This window comes from Macadamia integrifolia, unplaced genomic scaffold (assembly GCF_013358625.1).
Source record: "Macadamia integrifolia cultivar HAES 741 unplaced genomic scaffold, SCU_Mint_v3 scaffold69, whole genome shotgun sequence".
NCBI lineage: Eukaryota > Viridiplantae > Streptophyta > Magnoliopsida > Proteales > Proteaceae > Macadamia > Macadamia integrifolia.
The window spans coordinates 70,901-93,039 of NW_024870513.1; the positions used below are offsets into that span (position 1 = coordinate 70,901).

At 34.8% G+C, this 22,139-nt stretch overlaps 1 long non-coding RNA gene and 3 other non-coding genes across 4 annotated transcripts; all 4 read left to right on the top strand.

Moving 5' to 3' along the window:
• The first annotated feature begins 7,954 nt into the window (after window positions 1-7,954).
• LOC122069712 lies at window positions 7,955-8,033 on the top strand. The gene has a single exon (XR_006137518.1). It is a non-coding gene; the product is annotated as a small nucleolar RNA R160 (small nucleolar RNA).
• Window positions 8,034-8,269: 236 nt separating this feature from the next.
• On the top strand, window positions 8,270-8,347 carry LOC122069713. The gene has a single exon (XR_006137519.1). It is a non-coding gene; the product is annotated as a small nucleolar RNA R160 (small nucleolar RNA).
• A 745-nt stretch (window positions 8,348-9,092) lies between these two features.
• LOC122069714 lies at window positions 9,093-9,172 on the top strand. Its single transcript, XR_006137520.1, has one exon. It is a non-coding gene; the product is annotated as a small nucleolar RNA R160 (small nucleolar RNA).
• Window positions 9,173-20,765: 11,593 nt separating this feature from the next.
• LOC122069683 lies at window positions 20,766-21,758 on the top strand. The gene is made up of 2 exons (XR_006137513.1): window positions 20,766-21,593; window positions 21,691-21,758. It is a non-coding gene; the product is annotated as an uncharacterized LOC122069683 (long non-coding RNA).
• The last annotated feature ends 381 nt before the right edge of the window (window positions 21,759-22,139 follow it).

The following is a 22,139-nucleotide window of genomic DNA, read 5'->3' on the forward strand; positions in this document are numbered from 1 at the left end:
AAAAAAAAAAAAGATTTCTTCCTAAGTAGTCTATTATGTTCCATCCAAGCTGTTATGTTCCGTTAGTTATGGCCTTTACATTTTCATATTTATCTTTTTATTTTTATTTCATCATTTGGTAGGTATTTTGAATATTTAATCATCAGTTATCTTGGAATAATGGATACTGCTGATGGTGAGTTTGAAGTTAGTGAGTCAATTGATGGTAGTTTAGTACCCCGACAATTCCCTAATATTGGCTTGGGGTTAGACTTTTTGGGAGGTGGAGATGGAAGTGGAAGCGGAAGTGGAGTCATTATTAATGAATCTACGAAAAGGCCTAGGTCTAGGTCAGCATTATGTTGGACTACTAATTGGTTTAAAGAAATCGATCTCAAAGATAGTCCAGATGGAAAGCCAAGGGCTCAATACACTAAGTGCTTACAATTGTTCATGGCTGACTCTATAAATGGGACAAGCAGCTTGAACCATCACATGAATAGTGTCCTAAGCGTGATTCCAAGGACATAAAATAGATGTTCATTCAACAGTCTAGTGGAAAAATGGCTATAAGAGATTTGGATATTGATCCTACTGTTGTGAGGGAGATGATCTTAATTTTGATTGTAAAGAATAAATTCCCTGTAAGATTTGTGGAGTATAAAGAATTTAGAAATTTGATGCTATATATCTACCCAGATTATAGTACTATAAGTAGATTCACTTTGTTGAATGATATTCAAAAAGTATTCAAGAAGGAGAAAATGAATATCAGAGAGGAAATAAAAAACTCTACTGGGAGGGTTTCAGTGACAACATATTTGTGGACTTCCATCTTCAATGATGGATATATGACACTCATAGCCCACTACATTGATAGAAAGTGGGTTTTACACGAGATTGATTAAATTTATTGTTTTGAACCCTCCACACACTGTTGCACACATTAGTGAGACAGTTAACAAGATATTGATGGAGTGGGGACTTGAAGGAAGATTGTTTTTTGTAACAGTGGAAAATGCAAGTGCAATTGATGTATTTGTTTCTTTTTTGAAACAAATTTGAATGCAAAAAATACATTGTTGTGTAAGGGGGAATTCTTTCATGTCCGATGTTGTGCACATGTTTTGAACCTTATAGTGCAAGATGGTATTAAATTGATTGATAAATCAGTTCAGAAGGTTTGAGATAGTGTCAGGTTTGTCAAAAGCTCCCAAGCTAGGAAGGTAAGGTTTATGGAGAGTTGTGAGCACGTGAACTTAACCACTAAAAGGGGTTTGCATGGAGATGTGTCTACAAGGTGGAATTTCACATTCCATATGCTTAATGGTGCTTTGTTTTATAGCGAGCTTTTGACAATTCAGAGAACTTAGATACAAACTACAGAGATTGTCCTATTGATGATGAATGGGAAAAGATTGGACATCTTACAAATTTTTTGAAGCCTTTTGATGAAATCACAAAGTTGTTGTTTGGGTCAAAGTATCCAACAGCCAACTTGTATTTTCCAAGTGTGGTGGAAGTTCATTTGGCTTTAAATGATGCATCATTGTTTGGGGGTTATTTTATGAAGGAGATGGTATGTTCCATGAAGGAAAAATTTAATAAGTATTGGGAGAAATAGTCTTTGATTTTATCAATTGCTTTTGTTATGGATCCACGCTACAAGTTGGAAATTATTGAGATGTCATGTGAAGAGATCCATCAGGGAAATGAGGTCTTAATTGATGAGTTTGTCAAGCATGTGAAGTCAGCATTAGTCCGTCTTTATGAGGAATATAAAAGCATGCCGAAGGAGAAGTGGTCTTCGAATAGTGCTGCATATGATGGTTCAAGTCTATCTCAAGAGGTATGTTACTATATGTCTATATCTGATTTCATTGACATGCAATTTGATTTAATATCTTATTTTTGTTTTTAATATAAATGTCTTTTGGCCTATTTTGTAGGATCGATTCTCCAGATGGGAAAAAAAGAAAAGCACCAATAATGATGAAAATTTGAATTGGACCAATATCTTGAAGAGCCAAGAAAACCATATGAAAAGGATTATGATGTTCTAGCATATTGAAAATTATGTTAGGCCCAATATCCGGATTTGTCTCGACTAGCTCGTGATATCTTGGTGATTCCTATGTCCACAGTTGTATCTGAATCTTCATTTAGTGTAGGGGGTAGGGTGCTTGATAAATATCGAAGTAGATTGGTCCCTAAAAACGTTGAAGCTTTGGTATGCTTGCGTGATTGGATGTACGATTCGACTTTTGGAGGTAATATTTTTTGTGATTGGATGTACAATGCGACTTTTGGAGGTAATATTTTTTCTTCTAACTTCATATGAAATTCTTTGGACATTAGTTTTATATTGTAAGTAGTTTTTTCTGCCTTTATTTAGCTGAGGCAGATGAAGAGGGATTATTTGAAGCTTTGGAAGATGTGTTTTCAAAGCCGTCTTCTCCTACTTTAGCATCATCCACCATTACTGCCGGTGTTTATTAGTAGTTTTGTTTGTATTTCACTTTCTCAATGAAATATTTTCTTTTGCTATTTGACTATTTGAATGCTAGTAATTGTTGTTCTATCTTGTACTCGTGGAGATTGAAATGCCTATGGAATATGGATGGTTGTAGACCAAGTTAGAATTAAGTGTCCATCCTGCTTTGGTATGATTTCTTGCAATTCAGTTCTAGTTTAGGTTGTAGTTCATAAACTTGTAATCCATATATGTTACTATGTTATTATGTTATCACAAATGGGTGGTTTTGACTGAACCACCTATCATTTTAATATTTTATGTTGTAGAAGGCTGGATTTGGATGTTGTATGATATTAGTTCCATATGTTTGAGAATGGCCATGCAAAAAAATAGCACTAGATTCTCGAATCAAGACATACCATCGTCAACATAGAATCGCTTATTCGTGGTTGCCAATTATTTTTCGGTAAGCTTATGATCTTCAGTTTAGGGATGGTTGCAAGTTATAACAAACCGATTGTGAACCGTTTTACAAACCGTATAGAAGAAATCAAAACTGAAACCGTTTAAAATAGTAAAACCGATACTGTTTAAAAATTGTGGAAATCGAAACCGTTTACTAAACGGCCACGGTTTCAAAAAGTGGTACCATTTAGTAAATGGTGCGGTTATGGGTTCAGCTAAATAAATGTGAATTGAATCAATCCGCACTGTTTAAACCAAAACCAAATCGATTAACACCCTTACATTTGACATTATGTCAAAATGTCACAAATCATTTTCGTAAGTCTTCAATCTAAAACATAACTTTACTAATAAACAAATGTGCGTGTGTCATTGAAAGACCTCATTTACAAAAGGATGTATATACACCATATAGCCTCAATTACCAGAATGAAGCAAGTAACAAAGGGTGCATACTTAAACAAATGTTCATAAGAAGATGATGCATAGATATTATCGAGAATAAATATAAACATAAATCCCAGAAAGTCAGTTGCAATGGTAACATTAATAAGAAAACCCCTACTAACAAAAACATTAAACAATTTAACTAATTTCATATTAGTAATGTGCTAGTAAAAAAAAAATATTTGGAGTTTATTTGTTAGTGGATCATTATAATATTATTTGTAGTATTGTGTTCTACAGAAAAATTATGGCTCATGAATGTTCTTTATACACAATGAACATAAATATATTTCCACTGACCTTGAGATAAATGCACTAGTACATAATACATTCCTTTTAATTTAAAAGAACTAATAATTTCATTGATTTTCATATACTATTATCTGAAAGTATTCATACAATAACACAGATCCAATTATAAAAGAATCAGAATGTAGAATAAGTTTTCCATTATCAATATTCAAACAAAACTTCACATTTATCAAGTTTAGAAATTGAAATTAGGTTGCTCCCAAATGACATCATTTAACAAAAGAAAAAAAAAAAAAGAAGCTAAGTGTAATGTAACTATTCTTATGGATTCAACTTTGGTTTTCTTTCCATTTCTTATATTTGATCACCATCTCTTCTTCATTTGGTTCATCTTACTTATGAACCAAATTAATTCTTAAAATAATAATAGCCTACCTTTTAATCTCTTATGACCACCTTCTTACAAAAGTTTCATTTTCATTGAAAATTATTAGGTTTCAAATTTTAAGCAGGTTTCCTAAGTTTTCTTTGCCTGTTACCAAGATTCTTATCCTTTTGATTTGCTTTGAAATTATTCTCTCCCCTCATAAGCAATAAAATAAAAATAATTTATTTTGTTTTTTTGCATCTTTTCCTCTTTATGTACAAGTATAGAAGTCATCTCTTCAAGACCCCACATTAATTTTGAACATTATATGAGATATGAATAGTATCAAACTATGATGGAAGTAATTGCATAACTTGCCATAGAAAGAAAGGATTTGATATTTTAACATTTATTTCTCCTAACTTGTTAGTATAATTAGTCATTTTCAAAATATAACCATGAACTTCACTCAGACCATTATAACGAGTGGATATAAACAACTTCATATGTTTAAGTCTCCTTAGCTTGATCATGAACAATGAATTTCTTACTTGTAGCTACAAGGTAGTCCTTAGCGTTCTTAGTCGGAGTGACACTTTTCTTGATCATTAGATGTAATCGATTTGACTCATCTCACTTTTCATGAAGAACCTTTATATTATCAAATTTCAGTTGTTGGCTTCCGAAGCTCATCAACTCTAATAGCAAAGCCCAATCTCATAATTGTGAGAGATCGATATATTGGAGATTCTTTACATTCCTCTAAACTGGACCCATTCAAGATTTTGATAGAAGACAACTGGAAAATCAAAGTTGACATACATATTCATGTGTATTTACCAAAACATTTTATATGCATATATAAAGACATATTATCATCCAAAATAAATGTAAGGAAAATTTTCTTGTACCACTCCTAAGAAAAATTATATGATGTAATACCCTCGTTTGCTAATAATATCGATCACACCCTTGTACCGCCGTTAGCTTATAATTGAAAAAGACTCTTTTAACGATGTTATGTCCCTCTACACAACAATCTATTACAGTTAGAGAGAGAGAGAGAGAGAGAGAGAGAGAGAGAGAGAGAGATTCCAACCTCAGCAACTTTCTTCTCTTTCATCCTCCAATTACTTTTGCACCAGTACTCTTTAAATTTTCTCAGATCCACTATTTTTTAAAGGGTTAGTTACAGTGGCCTCCCCTGCAGTTCACCTTAATGTTATAACCATCCATTGTAGAACCGACAATTACTTTGTACCCCCTACAGTTGACGATATACCAACTCTGTTAAACATAAACTGTTAATCACGCGGTAGATTTTTTTCAAAAGATGAAAATACCCTTTTCAGGTACCTGAACTACCTATTCTACCCTTTCAACCCAAACCCAACATTCTACCTTCTCTTCCCCATCCACCGATGTTAAAACTGTCAACAAACCGACGGTTTGATGAACTGTGAGAGAGAATCTCTCCTCTTTGATGACCTCTCTTTTATTATAATCTCATCTCTTTCTTATGAACCTATCATCTCTGATGACCTGTGAGCAAGAACCTCTCATCTTTGGTAATTGACCTACAAGCAAGAATTTCTCCACTCCAATGATATGCAATAGTACCAAATATGATTGAGAAGAAATCAATAATCGAAAACCTAGGTTTTCTACCCATCAAATGAAAATAGAATAGAAAGCCAATGCACTCCGCCATTATCTCTCTTTCTTTCGTTCTCAATCTAAGTCATCTAACCATTGAAATCTTGTTAATCCATCTATCCCACTAGTAAATCCCCATCTTTTTGTTCTTATTTGTTGTAACTCGACTACTGAGATATTCTAGACCCCTCTTTATCATTCTTTGCACAGACCATTAATTCTAGGGTTTTTAGTTCTATCTCTTTTTTGGTTTTGATTTTATTTGTTGGATTTGGCGTTGTATTTTGAATGTTTAGAAGTGGCTTTTGGTTGACTTCATGTTCGGATCTTACCTTCAAAAACGCTTCCATGGTTTGCTGGTTTGCTTCTTCCCGAGAGAGGTGCGGCAACTCCATTGCAACCCTTAAACTTTTTCCTATAGTGATGAAACCCTAGGCTTTTGGTTGACTTCATGTTCGGATCTTACCTTCAAAAACGCTTCCATGGTTTGCTGGTTTGCTTCTTCCCGAGAGAGGTGCGGCAACTCCATTGCAACCCTTAAACTTTTTCCTATAGTGATGAAACCCTAGGCTTTTGGTTGACTTCATGTTCGGATCTTACCTTCAAAAACGCTTCCATGGTTTGCTGGTTTGCTTCTTCCCGAGAGAGGTGCGGCAACTCCATTGCAACCCTTAAACTTTTTCCTATAGTGATGAAACCCTAGCATTAACGGTTAAGATCACACTATATCTCTATCTTGGATCCAACGATTATATTCTATTTATATTTATTCTTTGTGTAGAGATAAAATTGTAATTTCAATTTATTTAGACATAGTCAACTGTAAATGGTATAGACTAATTGTCAGAACTGCAGAGGATAATTATAACAATATGACAAAGTGCAGAAGATGGCAATGTGATTAACCTTTTTTTAAACCGTGGCCACACAGGCGATGATTGGAAAATTGGTGGTAGAGGGAAATGAGGGCAATTGCATTAAAAAGATATTTTGAGGAGAGGGCACTTTTTTGGGAGAATTTTAAAATACCCATCTTTCCTTGGAAAAAAATCGTCTGTTTTTCTTCATCCATGTTTTTCTTGTTTTGCTACCTTCAGAAGGCGATATGTGGCATTACTTTTAAGTGAACGGCCAAGATTGAGTTATATAGGTAAAAAAAATTAAAAAATAAAAAATAAAAAATAAAAAATAAAAAATAAAAAATAAAAAATAAAAAATAAAAATAAAAAAAAAAAAAAAAAAAAAGAAAAGAAAAGAAAAAGAAAAGTTCATCGGGAGGGTATTTTGGAAACATGGTAAAACCATATAGGGCTTTGTAACCCTATGATGGGTTTCTCCCGCAAACGCCCTTTAGGGTGCGAAAAACAAATGTACTCCTTCCAACAACGAAACCCTAGTCCCTAACCTTATAAAATCCTAAATGGAATTAAGGTTCCGAAACCCTGGAGCTTGAAGGAGAAGCCGCCCATGAGAAGGATCGACTTTTAAAGCCAGGGAAGCTCACATGAACAATGGAATTGGTTCATTCTGTTCTATCCATCTTCTCACTTCGTACGCTTAGGCTTCGACTATTTCCATTCACGACCACTACCATAATTTCAAACTCCGGGGATCATTCTGTTAATCTCCACAAATTTCTAGCTAGTGAACCTACTTTTTCGTCATTCAGGCCCTGTATCTTTAGGAGATCGATCTGGAATATTCAATCTGTGAGCAGCCTCTAACTCGTAGCTGAATGGATTATAAATTATTCTTTGTAGAGCAATTTTTTTTAGTGTATTGTAACTGATCTTACATTTTAACGTGGGTTTTATAAAACTTTTCTTTGTAATTGTTAACCTTTGATGTTTTTCTGATCCAAAATACCAATTTGAAAAAGAAATTAAGGCCTTGAGCACCAAAATACATGGTCTGTTATGTTACTTGATTTACAGATTATACGAGCATGGTGCCATAGAAATAGTTCTTCACTGTCAGCTAGATTTTTGGATGACAGTTCTTTGTCTAATGAAAATCACAAAACCAATGAGGAATAACACCCATGATACTGCAAAAATAATTTTTTGGCTCGACTTTTCATGAGTTCTTAGGAGTCTGAATTGACTAACCTTTACTTATTGGTAGTGGTTATTACTTAAATCTATTTTCCTTTGGTCAGGAAATTGCTCATTTTCTGATCTTCAGACTGATTTCAAAATGCTTTTCCTCATTTTCTGTATGCTTTAGTCAATAATTTATTTTTTGCCCCCTTATGGATTACCCTTTCCCATGCCTTGCAAGTTACCTTGGACTGGCAGGAATCATATAGGCAAAGCAAAATGATGAAGTTTAATGTTCTGAAATTGGTGTGGAAACACATAAAACAATGGTCTTCAAAGTTCTCTGATTGCTTTGCTTATGGCATCCAAGATGGTCTCTGTCATGATGAGAGGAGAGGTGTCTGACCGGTTCTTGTGACCAGACAGGGCAGCAATACAATGTGACACATTTTGGTTGTGAGCCTCGTTTTCTCTCTCTAACATGGAATGTTAATTGACAGTTATAATCCATATATTCTGTCTCAGAATTGAGATTTTATAGTTATGGTATCAGTAATCACATTCAAAAAGATGACTTTGTGATAACAAAGCAAAATGATGAGTCTATGCCTCTGAATTTCATGTAGATGCACACCATGTAATGGTCTTCAAAGTTCTCTGATTGCTCTGTGTATCAATGGTCAAATCACAAGATAATAGTGCAGTGGAGAATATGAATATTTTATCTGAAATCCTAGTTTCATCAATAATGATTTTCCCGAAATGAAAACAGGGTTAGGTTTGGGTCAGACAGCTCGGAAAATTAACTCTGTTCAAACTTGGGATGATGAGATATAATAAATTATAGATTGATTTGAATAATGTGCATTAGCTTAGATGGTTTCATAAGAGCTATGTTGTCTACGCATAAATTTTTTTCACTTAGAATCTTGTACTTGGCATTGTCTTTTTTATTCTGTTCTTGATTATTCTTGACTGACAATTATTTCATCAAATATGACATTTCAAACAAACCAAGTCAGACATGGATAACCCAGATTGCAACTGGGCTGGACATGAACTTATGCCTTTTTCTGCAGTTAGGGTTTCCACAGGGTCCCAATTGAGCAAAGTGGCAGAGAAATAGCATTGTATGATCAAGATCTATACTTCTATGGACTTTTCCACCCCTTGGTTTGAATGAGTTACTCGGATAGTTTGGTGAAAGGTGTGTTTTGAGTTGTGATAGTAGTCTTCTGGTTTGGTACAGAAGTTTTGGTCAGGAAAATGCTCTTTTTCTGATCTTCAGACAGATGTCAAATTGCTTTTCCTCGTTTCTGTATGCTTTCATCAATAATCTGTTTTTCCCCCATTTATGCATTACCCTTTCCCGTGCCTCGCAAGTTACCCTGGACTGGCTTCATAGAGGCAAAGCAAAATGATGAGCCGATGATGAGCTGAAATTCATGTGGAAGCACATAAAACAATGGTCTTCAAGGTTCTCTGATTGCTTTGCATATGGCGTCCAAGATTTGTCTATGATATCACAATTAAATATTAATGATGAGAAGGAAGGTGTCTAGCAGGTTCTTGTGGCCTGACAGGGCAGCAATACAGTTGGTCCACATCTGGGTTGTTATCATCTTTTTTCTCTCCTTTACATTGAATGTCAAATGATGACTCAACCATATATTTTGTCACAAAATTGAGACTTTATTCTCTCACAAAATTGAGATTTTATTGTTTTAGTATCACTTTCAATGGATGACTCTTTGATAACATAGCAAAATGATGAGTCTATATGCATCTGAATTCTATGTAGATGCACACTATCAGGTGTTGTTTGATAATACATTTATATTCCTGGAGAATGTATTTTCCACGAAGTGTTCAAGCAAGAAAAAACTTCATTCTCCTAACTCCTTGTACCAAGCTTTTAGTAACCACAGGGTGGGTTCAGCGGGGTTCATCTTATTCAGGACACAGGACAAGGATTCTTGTGGGATAATCCTCCACGTACTACCTGGCCAGGAGCTGACCTGAACGGCTGAACCTGAGTTCTTGAAGTTGGAGCAAGCCATCTATTTCCTCTTCCGAGGAATAAATCCTATGCTCACTGCACCTCACTAATTAGCCCAAAATAAGAAAGAAGAGTAAATAAATTTGATTCCCCAAAAAAAGAAAGAAGAAGACAATAAAACATGGGTTTGAGAAGAGGGTTGTAACTTCGCAAAAGAGAGTTAAAATTATTGACAAAATGGTGAAGGAAGAGATGGTTATTGTAAGCTTCCCATGGGCAATGGTAATGGTGAAGGAAGAGATGGTCATTTTATGCTTCCATGGGCAATGGAACTGATACCTGTTCACCCTAGCCTGTGGCTCTAGATTGAACCTATTGTGAATTGTGTGTATTCTTATTTTCCCTCTTCTTTTTTTGCTTTAATGGAGTTTTAAAAACCGAGGTATGTGTCTCTCTCCTCCTCCCCTTAGAAAAGTACCCTATGCAATATATGTATTTTGGTTAAGACAGATTATGTTATGTCTTTGGCGACTAGGGCTGCCACTAATAAAGAACCATTCTTTGATAGTGTTTTTTTTTTTTTTTTATATATATATATAAAGGAATCACTTCGATATGGTGACACCAATGACATAACATTTGCTACACGGCTCAATGAGTGCTTGTATGGCACAGAGACTAGATGGCATAGTTGGGTACCTGTTTAGGTACGTAGGATGAGTATTGATGTATATAATCAATAGATTGATGTGGTAGGGTTTCAACAGTGATGTGACATAGTTCAAAAATGTTGTGGCAAAGCACACAGTGGTAGTACAACTAGTAGTGATAGTGTAGATGTTGTACGAAGTATACTGTGTGTAGAGTGATGTGGCAATGGTCACAAGTGATCTGGTAGAGATGAAAGCTTCAGACAATGTCTAGGAGTGCAGGCAATGTTGGGTATATAACAGTATTTATAGCATCGAAGTGAGTTGGCAGTATCTAGGTAGGTTAGGCAATGACTGACCAATACTAAAAATGTCAAACAATGACTAAGAACATAAGTTGGCTTCATATCCAATTTGGGTAGGGTAAGTGATAGAAATGGTATGAGGGTTGTGTTGGAGAAGATAGAGCATCGAGTCTTCTTTAAATGCAAATAAAATGGTGTTGATTCGATTTCGAATGAAGGAGTTATGACAGTTTCCGTGTGGTCACTTCAAAAAGCCCAAGTGTTTCATGAAATTCCTATATGATAAGTGTCAATTGAGTCCCATATAATGACATTAGCATGCTTGGTGAGGTGGCAATGATGATATGCATCATGGTATGGTGCATGTTTGGCATGGTATTATGCATATGACATGATGAGGTGGACACATGCATGTATGTATACATGATGGGAAGGTCATGGTGGATGCATGTAAGGTGTAAGCATGGGATGGATGATGAATGAAGATGATTGATGCATAGATATATAATGCATGCATAAGGTATGAGGAGGATGCATCATATAGGGATATTGTAGGATTTTATTTTCCTTATTTGTCCCAATTGACCATTGATTGAGTTCTATTATGAAAACTCAATATTTGATTTGATTGTAAATATCTTGGATTCTATTAAGGATATCCATCATATTAGTTTGGTTGCAAATAGGGAAGATTTACTTTCTAATTGATTGGCCTATCTTAATGGGAGATGGACATTATGTTATCAAAGAAGACTTGGCCCCTCTCTTGTATGGTTACATACTTATCTAACCAAGTAGAGGAGTGCATTGAGAAAATACCAAGGTGAGAAACCTACATTCATTGAAGAAGAAGAACATTAAGAACATTAATGGCTGCATTAAACTTCGCTGGAAATAGTACGTCATCGACGATGAACGGCATGTCGTTTTCTTTCTTGTATTGAAACGATTCATAGTGTATTGGCAAGATCTTTATTATGATTTAAGAATTATGATGCTGTAAATTCCATTAGTGGTATCAGAGCATGTAATACCCTATTCCCTATTTACAACTTACATGTTTGTGTGTGTATATATATATATATATATAATAGGATATATCAATGTCATTAAGAGTTGGGAGAGATGATTTTGTATATAGGGCTTGTTTGCTAAGGGATTAAATAGGCCAAATGCATATACATCTAAGGAGTAATATAATATATAAAATATTTATTTTATTGCACAAGAGTGGGGGCTTGTCTATTGTGTTGGTGGGGAAGAAAAGATAATAAGAGTGAGATAAAGGTTGGGTGTGACCTACCTATACCCTCACCATTAACTCTCTTCCTTCACTTATTAGCTAAGAGATAAACAAGATAGTAGTGAGGATGGTTTAATAATAGGGAAAAAAAGAGAGAAGAAGGTGGATTAGACCCTCACCATTAACTCACCTTCCCACTTATTAGCTAAGAGATAAGCAAGATAGTAGTTGGGATGGCTTAATAATAGGAAAGAAAGAAAGAGAGGGAGACATCAGAAAATGATAGGTGGAGAAAGAAAAAGAAAGGGAGAGTTGGAGTTTGTTAGTAAAATGAGGGTGAGCATATAATTCTTTCAACAAGAAAGAATGGAAATAAAAGAAGGGAAAAAAAATTAAGAGAGTTAAGAGGGAGATGGACTATTGGGTGGTTGTGACTTCCTCAAATTCAAGTAAAGAAAGTGGAGGAAAGGAGGTGGAGAGAAGGACTCCAACAATTTTGGTGGAAGAAGAGCTTCACAATTGAAATTTCAGAAAAGAAGAAGAAGTAGACGTAATTCTTTTTAACTTTCAAACCTTAATTCGTCTATAGTTGTATAAGTTTTAAAAGAAAGAAAATTAGAGAAGAAAAATTAAAGTTTATGACTATGTAGAATAAAATCAGTTTTGTTCTGTCAAGAACAAAATCTGGGACAAAGAAAGATGCAAATAGAAACTTGACCTCCGAATGGAATTTCGAGTTAAAATTTTTACAGTATGATCATTATGATGTCTAGATGTATCCTGAAAATTTTGAGGTCGATCTAAATTCATTTTCTATGTCGAAAAATTACAGACGCGAACCCAGTCTGTTAACATGATAAAAACTGTGATATTGTAAAAGTGGAGTTAAAGACCCAACTTATAAGTTGAATTTGGATGAGAGATTTGGTCTATATAAGTATCTATGAGTTTTTAATCACTCTCAAAATTTTAAGAGTCATTTGAATATGAAAAATATGATTTACATCTTCATAATTTTCGTTGCTCAGAATTTTGGTGCAATCTGTACATTAGGATTGGGCTAATTAAAATATATATGAAGCCTTTGATTTTAATTTTGATTTTTGGTGAGTAACCCGATTACTAAGTCTATATTATATATAAAGAAATTTGAAATCATTTGGATTCGAAAAATATTAGTTTTATAATTGTTACTATCATTACCCAGATTTTGGACAAATTCTCTGCACTAGAATGAGTTAAATAAAATAAGAGTGAGACGTTAGAATTTGAAGCTGTATTTTGGCTAAAAGAATGGTCTACGGGTGAGTTAGCCTTATGTCATTTTGGGAGATGTGTAAAGGAGATAAAATCATAGATGTACCGGGTAGTTACCAGTGTACTTACCGACATAATTTTGATATAATTGTAAAAGGATTTTACTGGCATCTTGCCTTTTAAGCTAAGATCCGTAGAAAGAGAGATTTAATGACATGTACTGTTTATGTAGGAACTTGAAGTCCAAGTGGTTTGAAAGCATTGGAAATTGTGTAAGTACAGTAGAAGACATCTATAGTGGAGGTACACAAGTGAGGGGATTTCGGCTATATCCTTGCATGGTTTGCCATTTATAGTATATATATGTATGTCATTGCCTCTAAGATCTGTTTTATGTTTTTATATGTATTAAAATATAGTTTTCATGATTTGTTATAAGTGTGAGGCATGATAGACATAAGATAAAATTAAAGCATAAAATGGACCGAAGCTAAAAGTTGTCAAAGTTCTTTCCAACAAAGGAACTGGGAAGGATAATGGGGTCTTTTAATGCCCACCCTACTGGTATGAGACAGTCAGGGGAGGACCAATAAGGGCTTCATCAATATCCCGCTCCACCCAAATGTTGAAATTGGTGGTGACAACTTTCAAGACACGACCCAGATCCTTTAAGCTAAAGAGCAAAAAAAGGGTGAGGAGTTGAGAGAGGAGCATGTGAGATGAATTCTCAAGACACGACCCAGATCCTTTGAGATCAAGAGCAAGACAAGGGCAAGGCATTGAGGGAAAACATCCTACCCAGAAGTAAGAAAGTAAAGGTAAAAGAATAAGAGAAAGAGTAAGAAAGAAAAGATAGGTTAAAGAGGAAAAAAGATAATGATGAGGTTGATAATTGTTTGATTTTAAACGCCATGCATGTCAGTATATGTATGATCAGACATATTATATTTTCAGGTTTATGCATTGACAAAAGTAGCACGTGATTTGTATGATGTTTCTTTAGTCATGCATGTTTTACTTCATGATATGATTGTGTTTTCCTCATTGAGCTAGTTGAGCTTACCTCATGATATATAACTATTTTACAGAGTCAGAACATGTGCCATGTCGTTGTGCACAATATGTATTTAGTGATAAAGGTTCTGATTTTCCTTCCTCCAAGGAATAATCTGAAGATATCACCATCTCAGACTTTGTTAAACTTTTTGAAAGAATGTTGTAATAACTTCATAATGTATTACAGTACATTTCATGTATTTGATAGGTATAGACATATTAAGACTGTCGATGTGTAATGAAGATATAAGCACGACTTAGCTTCTGTTGTAGTATCTATGATATGTTTTCAGATTAGTTTCCATGGCATATATGTGTTTCGGTAACAGAATTGGAAGATTATGCCATTATTTAACGCTGGTCTGCGAGGGCTTGCACCCATATCTTACTCAGATTTGGGGGCATTACAGAGCATGAGTTTTCTAATAGGTTATGGATTGTTTCAAAAAATTAAGATCAATAATTAAAGTGATTTTGGTTTGAATATTTTGGTTTTGGAATAAATTTTGGGATTCGATTCGTCTCCAATGACTGACGCTTCAACAATCCTTCAATGAGTTCTTATAGATTGTCATGTGGCATTTCTCTAATCTGACGGTCTTCAACAACCAACCAAATTGAAAGCATACACGACCCGATTTGCTTGGGAGAAAATATGAGATGCCTAATCCAATAGGGGTTCTTCGATTTGTAGTCTTCTCCCTTTCTCTCCTGAGAAAAAACCCTAGACAATCGTTACAATTTTGTTGTAGAAGAGAAGAGAAGGAGGAGAATGGGAACCAAATCGTGGTAGGTTCTTGTTTTCTCGTCTTCCATTTGCAGAGAAGGAGGAAGGTAGCTAATCTCTCATTTTTCGTGGTAAGAGGAGAAATCTCAAATAGTTGTAGTAGAGAAGGAAAACGAAATTAAGGGAAAAGGAAGAGAAGGAGAGGATGATTTTGGATGATTTGTGGCGATTTGGGGTTTCTGGAGGCCAATTCAGGGATTTTTCTGCTTGATTTTTGGTTGGAGGGTTAGATTATGCCTCGACTGAGTTGATTCATCGGGTGAATCCTTTTAATGTTCATTGTTGTTTGGATCTATTTGATGTTTTTTGTATTGGCTTGCTTATCTAAATATCATTCGTAAAAGAGGATTTTATTTATTTATTAATTAGGGCTTGTTTCAGTTGAGACTTGGGAGTTGATGTTAGGGTTTCATTTTACTTTTGCTGTTGAGCTTCACGCCTTGATGCTCAGATATGTTCGCATGGATGACATTTTTGCTGGAAGTTCTCCTTCCATGGATTACTTGGGCTTGTTTCATGCTTTATTAAAGGCGTACGAGGAGTTTTAGCCGCTTTCTTTATGTTTGAACTTTGAAGGGATCCTATAGCGAGATTGAAACATAGGGCTTACTTTCACTAAGAATTTTAGTAGGCTTTTTGCCAAGAAAGAGATGCATATTCTATTGATTGGTCTTGATGTTGTTGGTAAGATGAGAAAACAGTAAACTACCTTCTTTTTTTCTTCTCCTCCTCTGCTAATGGAAGACGAGAAACCCTATGTTCTCCTCTTTCTCCTCCTCCTCCTCCTTAATTTCTTTCCTCTTTCTCTTGTTAGGCTTTAGTGAGATCGGCAGGGAAAGAGGGAGAGAGAGTCAGGTTTCCTCTATTTGGATCAGGTTGAGTGGCCAAGTGTACCCAATTGGTGGCCAAATAGGTTGGTGGTTTAAGACCGTTGGATTAGAAAAGTGCCACATGTTAATCTGTGAGAACTCGTTGGAGGATCGTTAGAGCGTTAATTGTTGGAGACGAGCCAAATCCTAAATTTTGAGTTATTTATTATTGGGATAAGCCATTAAAGTTGTTAAAATTAACCATAACATAGGTTAAAATTATTTTCTAAAGAGGCTATAATAATTGGATAGAACTCATAAGGTTCAGTTCATACAGTATGGTCTCACGGTTGAAGAAAGAGACTTAGTAGTTTTATTTCACATTTGATTAAGGACTTGTGAGTCTATTAAGTTGTTTTTTCTTCTTCGGTTGGAGTTATTTCTTTTAAGTGATTTAGTTATGGGCTTTAGCCCATATAATGTTTCATTTAAATAAAAGTTGCCCATTAATGGAGCCCATTAAGCTTTGTAGCCCTTTAAGGGGCTTATTTGAAACAAGACCAGATCGTATTAAACCAAAAGAAAATGAACAATTTTGGACCAAATAAGTGCGGGCTAGATCGGACCGAACTGGGTTTACCCTAACCCAACCCAGTGAGTCAAGACATGACCCGACCCGTTGACTTGTATTTTCCACCATCGGAATTTGATCATTGCTCACTGACATTGATCGGAATATTTTAGCAAGGTCCTGTTTAGTTTTTTTTTTTTTTTTTTAATGTAAATTGAAATGAAAATTTTACCTATAAATTTGTTTGTTTTGATTTATATCTATTTATGTTTCTGTTTTGAAACAATTTCACTGTTTTTATTCTGGAACAAATTTCTGTTTCTATTCGGAAGCAGTTTTTCTTTCTATTTCTATTCTTTATGACCTAAACAATTTTTTTTTTTTTTTTTATGACATGTGTTTCTATTCATTTGTGTCCTATTTCTGGTAATATGTGTTTTCTATTTCTGTTTATGAAAGCAAACATGTTCATGTTTGATGGAACTTTAAGTGACCAGAAAACACATATTAGGGACAGAAACATAACTTTTAACGACTGAAATTTATGTATGACAAAATTATTATATAATCACTTTCGTTGTGATTCTATATTCATTTTAAATATGATTTTGATTCCATCTTCTCCTATGTTTGCCATTTTATATAATATATTGATGATTTTAGTTGCATGAAATTTTGGGATAATTAAATTAAGGAAAATTTACAGCGCCAACCCCTAGAGAGTGCCACTATTAGAGAGACACCCCCTGAATAATACCAAACTACGCTCGCACCCCCTATCGTCAGTCTCTGTTAAGTGGGGGTTTGAATTGACATTTTTACCCTTTTGTCTAAAACACATAAAGTCAATCCCATTTTACCCTAACCCTTCAACTTCACCTTCACCATGGAAAACAAAAAACGACTTCTCGAGGTTTGCGAATTAGGAAACAAAATGTTAATTGTCATTGCCAACTCATCTTGATCACCGTCGGTGCCCTCCAGGGTAAGAAATGCACTGCCTTTTGGAGCTTGAAGCTAGTTATCAAGCTCATTGGTGGTGTTTGGTTGGAGCCCAATCCCATCACTTCATCCCTCTCGACTCTAATATCATCAACACCAGTAGCGAGAACCCACCCAAGGAAGACTGGCCATAGACACGAAGAGCTCTTTTGAGTATATTCAATCGTTTAGGATTTTTTTTTCCTACAAAATTTACCAATTACAAATCACAATCGAGCAGGAGTTGATTCCATGATGAATTTAATTCAACACCAGTGACGTATATCCTTCTATGATTTTACTTTTCTTCTTGTAAATTTCCAAATATAATTTTAATTCTATTATAATTCTATGTCTTAAGAGGGATAAGTTTCTTGAAAGGACTTGTTGATTCTCTTGGGGGAGTTTTCTCTAGTCTGAGCCCTATTAATGTACCAACATACCCAGCAACACCTGTTGATATTGCCAAGAATCGCAATAGAACCATGGAAGGTGTGTCTGAGCCTTCCGTTTCAAACGAAAGGATCGTTTATAAGCGAAAGGGTTACTTCAATCTGGCCAAGGAGGAGATCGCTAGTTCCATTCAAGCCAAAGAATGGGTTTGGTTGATGATGCGATTCTTCATTATAAGAATGCCCAAATAATTTTACTCGAAGCCAATTCCACTAGAGTAGAGGGTTTGTTCTTTGATTTAGGGAAGAAGAAGAAAAATGATAAGGGCATATTTGGTAGTTTACTTATTATGAGAGTATTTTGGTATTAAAAAAAAAAAGTAACTGAGTTGATGTCAACATTTAAGATATATTCCCTAATAGAGACTGATGGTAGATGATGCGAGCATAATTTGATATTATGCAGGGTATGTCTCTCTAATAGTGGCGTTCTTTAGGGGGTGGCGCTGTAAATTTTCCTTAAATTAATAGTTTAATGATATCATAAATTACTAGATGTCAGAATTTTAGGAATTTTAGGGATAAAACTAAGAAAATTAATGATTTGATTGCTGCCGAAGCAGATCAATCATGAAAATTCAAAGTTATTGAACTAAAAATAATTGAATCAAAAAATTATTAAATAAATGACATCATAAAAATCCTAATATTTTAAGGCATTAAAGACAATCACATGGTTGAAAAGAGTGGGAGTATCCAATGGTACAAACTCTTCTCAATTGTGTCGAATCTAACTGTTAGCCTTAAATATAAATGAAATTTAATCTCATAAATATTGTAACTAGTTTAGGGCATTATGTCATGCAATTAGGTTGGACAAAAGTATCCAAAGGTATACGTTTCATCATGGTTGTAATGACGACAACCGTTAACCTTAAACATAACTGTGATAATATCAAATTAAAGATAAATTTTGAGACATTATGATAAATTATTAGTTTAACAGTTGGGTTGAGATGGGAGCGTCCAAAGGCACACATCTTTGCTTTATTGTTTAGATAGATTTTTAGTTTTAAATGTGACTTTCAACACCTGTTGAGTGAACCATTGGCATGTTACTTTTTTTTTTTTAATCCTAAAGGATAGATTGTAATGATGTAATAGGTTGCTATGTCTAGAATTACAATTCTAGTATTATTGACATTCAAAATATTATTAATATGTAAGCATGTATTTCTATTTCTTTCAGAAGGATTGTCACCTATGGTTGTCCCTAATTTTGTCCCTATTATTACTAGCTCAAACTATTTGGACTGGCACCAGGAGCTGATATACTATCTGACTGTTGTCAATCGTGACTATAGCTTGTGCACTAAGAAGTCAGCTAATCTCACTGATAAGAATTATGCAGATGAGATCAATCTTCATGAGAAGTGGACTCGATCGAACTAGTTATGCCTTTTGTTTATCAAGAAAACAATTGGAAATGTTATTAAGGATCGATTCCTGACTTTAATGATGCATAGATATATTTGGCATCTTTTAAAAAGCGATTCTCTACCGCAAGCAAGTCTCTTGCAGACACTCTCATGGTCAAATTGGTGACAATGAAATATAATGGCAGCAGTGGCATAACTGATCACATCTGTGAAATGACGAATTTATCTGCACAACTGATGAAGATGAACCAAACACTGAATGAGTTTCAGAGTAAGTGCGTTCAAGAGGAGTAGAGATTGAAGCAAGTAGGAGGGCAAATTGCTAACATGGTGTCACATAAACGTAAGAAAGGAAAGAGTTTAAAATTGCACCGAATAAGCAAACAACCAATCCATTTACTGACAACAAGAATTCTGACAGAGTGAAATATTTCTTCTGCAAGGAGGGACGTCTTCGTAAGGACTGTCAGAAACTTTGAGCCTGGTTCGAAAGAAGGGTAATAATTCTATCCTAGTTTGTTTTAAAAAACAATCTTGTTGACGTTCTTTGTAATACATGCTGGATTGATTCTGGTATATCGAATTTCATGCAGGGATTCCTTCCAACTCGGAGCCCAAGCCCCAGCAAGAGTATCATCTACATAGGGAACCAGATGGAGTCTGAAGTTCGAGCAATTGACACTTGCAGACTCATAATGGATATCAGATATAAGTTGGACTTATTGGACACTCTCTATGTCCCTTTTATTTTTAGAAATCTTATTTCTCTGTCAAAACTTGATTCTGAAGGTTATGACTTTATGTTTGAAAATAATGTTTTAAAAGTTTATAAAGACAATAATCTAGTATTTACTAAAAATCTATATGATTGTCTTTATAGATTTAATTTGGATTCCAATTTTGAAAATTCTTTACTTGCCCTGCATGTAAATGTTAGAACTAAATGCAAATCTAATAATAATGTTTCCTCAATCTTGTGGCACAGATGTTTAGGTCATATTTTCAGATCTATGATGGAAAAGTTAGTGAAAGAAGATGTATTGTCTATTTTAGACTTCGTTGACTCTGGTACTTATATAGATTGCATAAAAGATAAGTAATCTAGGACAAATAAAGTTACTACTATAAGAAGTGATGCATTGTTAAGATTAATTCATATAGATATTTATGGACCATTTGACTCCTGCATTGCTTGTGAATCGTATTTCATCACCTTTATTAATGATTACTTATGGTATTGTTATGTCTACTTATTGAAGGAAAAGTATACGTAAGAAAGGAAAAAAATTTAAAGCTGCTTTGATGGTTATTGGAATTAAATTGTTTTAAGATTCCCATTATTTGCTTCGGGTTTGACTTACAAACCTAATGATACCCCTTGGGATGGAGGTAAGTGATATTATTTTTATCCTTGATGGCCCTCTTTTTTTTTTTCCTTATAAAATATCTCTAGAATTTGCTTATCCAAACAAGATTGAAGACTTGCTATTGTGCTATTCACAGCTGTAAGTTTTATTATTTACATACCCACTTGAAGGATTTTTTTTTTTTTTTTAGGTTATCTGCAACTGACCTTGGCCCTTTAAACCGGCTCACAATACTGTTACCGTAGGAGGCATAAACACAATCCCCTTCAAATTGGAAGAATAGTAAGAACGATAAAATCGGGGTAATGGAATGTCAGTTTGAATGTTTCTCTCCCTTTATTTCAGTAGCACTCATTGTAATTTTTGATGAACTTGTTCTTTAACAAAGAAAATTTGTTCTGAGCAGAGGTTGAGGCCCAGATGAAAATTGAGATTCCAAACCATGATCGTGTTGGATTTCCATTACCGATTTTGGTTATCTTCTGGCTTATGTTCTTCAGAATGAACATTTTTCGTTTATGAAATATTTCTTCCTGTATATGACTACGGTTGTGTTGCGTCCCATTGAATTGTTTCTGGAACAAATCTGCAGTCATAGGTACTTCACCATGTGGCTTCTTGGTGCTTTAAGTATAGGAGCTTTTGTGAGGCCAAGAATTTTATTTATTTTTCACCCTCGTGTGCAACACAAACTGAAGGGGATTCCCAAAATTCAATTGCATAACCCAGTTTCATAGTCCTTTCAAGATGTCAAACTTCCAGTAACTCCTAGTTATATAGCTTTAGAACTATGGATTTTCTCACAAACTAAATGTAAAATTGGTTTGTGGGTTCTACCCCTCTCTCTAGCGATGGACTTTTATTTGTTTTTTCTTTCCTCCAAAAGGGAAATCATTCCATTGCATCTCTCCTCTAGAGGGAAATCAAGTCGTTCTTGTTCGATGGTGTTATCGAAGCTCCGGTATCTCTCTCACTCATTATTGGATTCTTAAATAATTGGATCGCTCTGTTTTGTGTACCAAATTCAATCTACCAGCAAGAAATATGTACATGTAGGTATATATTTAATTGCAATTGTGTGTGCGTGGTTTTTTTTTTTTTTTTTTTTGTTATCTACAAATCCTCTTCTGAGTTACGTAATCTCTGGAGTCAGGTTCTCTTTAGTCTTGCCTTTCGTCGCCGTCATCAGCTAAGAACCATGGCTCGTTGAAGCTTTGGAGGTACATTGTGTATTCATCAATTTAATCTCTATCCATTTCGTTACTTTTGTTGAGTTCGCAAGCAATATGTTTGATCTTCTGTTGCTTTTCTTGATTCTTAGGTTTCAGTTTAAGTCGGTTAGCGATGACCTGAATTTTAGGGTTCTGTTTGAGTCGGTTAGCGATGCCCCTGAATTCTTAGGGTTCTGTTTAAGTCGTTTACCAATGCCCTGAATTTAGTTTTATTTGTTGCCTGATCGATCATCTACTCTACCCCCGGGTAGTGGTTACATCTTATTTCTTTTGTGGTTAGAAGAAGATAGGGGTGAAAGTTTGGCCAGACAACCCAAACCCATCCTGACCTGCCCTGAGCCCGAATAGGGTTTGGATTCGGGCTTAGACC